At 38.7% G+C, this 3247-nt stretch overlaps 1 protein-coding gene across 5 annotated transcripts in view; it reads right to left on the minus strand.

Moving 5' to 3' along the window:
• Positions 1 to 3247, minus strand: part of Ccdc88a (coiled-coil domain containing 88A) — a 134317-nt gene that overhangs the window by 74617 nt on the left and 56453 nt on the right. The gene's annotated exons all lie outside the window — the stretch shown is intronic.

Below are 3247 nucleotides of genomic sequence, written 5' to 3' on the forward strand. Positions count from 1 at the left end.
AAAAAAAAAAAAGAATCAACAAATGGGACCTCATTAAATTGCAAAGGCAAAGCACACTGTCAATAGGACAAAATGGTAATGAACAGATTGGGAAAAGATCTTTACCAATCCTACATCTGACAGAGGGCTAATATCCAACTCAAGAAGCTAGACTCAAGAGAACCAAATAACCCTATTAAAAATGGGGTACAGAGCTAAACAGAGAATTTTCAACTGAGGAAACAGGAAGGGCTCAGAAACACCTAAAGAAATGTTCCACATCCTTAGTCACCAGGGAAACACAAAGCAAAACCACCCTGAGATTCCACCTCACACCAGTCAGAATGGCTATGATCAAAAACTCAGGTGACAGCAGATGCTGGGGAGGATGTGGAAAAAAAAGGAACACTCCTCCACTGCTAGTGGGATTGCATGCTGGTACAACCACTCTGTAAATCAGTTTGGTGTTCTTCAGAAAATTGGACCTAGTACTACCGGAGGACCCAGCTACACCACTCCTGGGCATATACCTAGAAGATGCTCCAACATGTAATAAGGACACATGCTCCACTATGTTCATAGCAGCCATATTTATAATAGTCAGAAGCTGGAAACAAGCCAGATGTTCCTCAACAGAGGAATGGATACAGAAAATGTACATTTACACAATGGAGTACTACTCAGTCATTAAAAACAATGACTTCATGAAATTCACAGNCAAATGGATGGAACTTGAGAATATCATCCTGAGTGAGGTGACTCAGTCACAAAGGAAGAAACATAGTATGTACTCACTGATAAACGGATATTAGCCAAAAAGTTTGGAATACCCAATATTCAATTCACAGACTAGATGAAGCCCAAGAAGAAGGAGACCAAAATGCAGATGCTTCAGAGCTTTTTAGAAGGGTGAACAAAATACTCACAGGAGGAAATATGGAGACAAAATATGGAGCAGAGACTGAAGGTAAGGCCATCCAGAGACTGCCCCACCTGGGGATTTATCCCATTTACAGTCACCAAACCTGGGCGTTATTGTGGTTGCAGGGAAGGGTTTGCTAATAGAAGCCTGATACGGCTGTCTCCTGAGAGGCTCTGCCAGAGTCTGACAAATACAGAGGAGGAAACTCGGAGCCAACCATTGGACTGAGCCCTGGGGTCTCAGATGGAGGAGTCAGAGAAGGGACTGAAGGAGGTGAGGGGGTTTGCAGCCCTATGGAGGGAGCAACAGTGTCAACAGGCCAGATTCCCCAGAGCTCCTGGCAACTGGACCACCAACCAAAGAATACACATGGAGCGACCCATGGCACTGGCCAAATATGTGACAGAAGATGGCCTTGTTGGACATTAGTGGTAGAAGAAACACTCGGGCCTGAGGGTGTTAGATGTCTTAGTGTAGGGGAGTTCCAGGCCAGGAGAATGGGAGTGGGTGGGTGGGGGAGCACCATCACAGAGGCAGGGGTGGGGTGATGGGATAGAGGATTTCCAAAGGGGAAACCTAGAAAGGTGAAAACATTTGAAATGTAAATAAAGAAAATATCCAAGAAAAAATACAGGAAAAAAAAAAAAGGTTAGAGCTTTCATACAATATGTATTGCATCTAGATCTCAAACAGTCTTAAAGCTCTTGGTCTTTCTGTCAGTTGTATTCATTACCATTCAGCTAAAAGGACTGCATTATTAGCTTAGTTCTGCTATTTGAAACATGGTCTACATGCATTTGCTTTAATTAAATAAATATTTTTCCTATTATATATGTGAGATGTACTTGTTTAAGTACAAGTTATTTATAGTGACTCTTACTATTTTTGAAACTTGTAAGAGGTCTAAACCTATAATGATTCCAAATTTCTCTTTGATAGTTAAACTAAGTACACAAAAAACTTAAGTACACTGATGACTTCTTCCTTTGTTCCTCCACCATGCATTTTTCCTAAATTACAGATTTTAGAATACTTTACCAAGTTTGTATCAACTAGACTAAAATTATTGGTAATGGTAAACTTTTTAGACTTATGTGCCTTCCCAATTACATCATAACCATCATTTTGCATATAAGTAATTAAACATACCTGAGTATTTTAAACCTTCAACAGTCAAGACAATGATCACCAGGAGTCCTGATGATAATAATGTATGCAATGACACTAATGAGACTGTTTTGTGAATTGCTAAACTTTCTCTGGTTGTAACTGTTTCTGTTGATACTCTTCAGGAGTGTAACTTCTGAAGCACCTGGTTAATATTCGGAGATACAGAATCATCACATATATATGAGATAAAATTACGTTTAAAAATGGATTTCAGGTAAACTCAGGTTAAGGACTTTCCTCTAGATCTGTCAGCTGCTTAATTTTGACCAACAAGGTTTCTGGGCCAAGCCTGGTCGCTCACACCTAACATCACAGCACTTAGGAAGCAGAAGCAAGGAGAGACATTAAATTCATGGTCATCCTCAGATACATAATAATTTTGAGGTCAGCTTGGGATATGTGAGACCTTGTAAAATAATTTTAAAGAACAAGAACAAAAGAGTTCTTTGTGCAAGACTCCCTAACTGCCTGTAACTTCTCCCACTAACTTGAGATCAGATAGGCCAAACTAAGACATTTAGCAAATTCTGTGCTTCAAGGCAATGGTTTTTCCACTTACATCAACTATATATTCAGTTTTACACTTCTACACTATTGCCAAAGTAGTAGGGATGACTTGAAAAACACACAGAAACAAAATACGAACACTACTAATTTAAAAAGAAAGAGAGAAAAGAACTAAGAATAATTTGCTTATTCTAATAATCTGAAGTTCTTCTAGTTCCTTTTAAATTCCTGTCCCCCCCAATAGCAACAAAAGAAAGACATTATAGTTAGTATACCATACTAACTTTCATATTAACCTTCATATCTGCAAGTTAAATGAAGTGTGGACAGAAAATAATATGGGTGAAAAATCCCGATGTTTGCACTGCACAGACTTTTTCCTGTCACCACTCCCTAAATAAAACAGCATAACATCTGTGTATTATGTGTATTATTTATATACTATTCATTATTATAGGTAAATAAAAGATGATTTAACATATACAAGATATTTGAAGGTTTATATGTAAATACTGTACCATTTTTTTTTTTTAATTATTTTCTTTATTTACATTTCAAATGCTATCCCGAAAGTTTCCCATACCCCTCCCCCCACCTCTGTCCCCCTACCCACCCACTCCCACTACTTGGCCCAGGCCTTGCCTTGTGCTAGGTCATATGGAGTTTGGA

Source organism: Mus pahari, chromosome 13 (assembly GCF_900095145.1).
Source record: "Mus pahari chromosome 13, PAHARI_EIJ_v1.1, whole genome shotgun sequence".
Taxonomy (NCBI): Eukaryota; Metazoa; Chordata; class Mammalia; order Rodentia; family Muridae; genus Mus; species Mus pahari.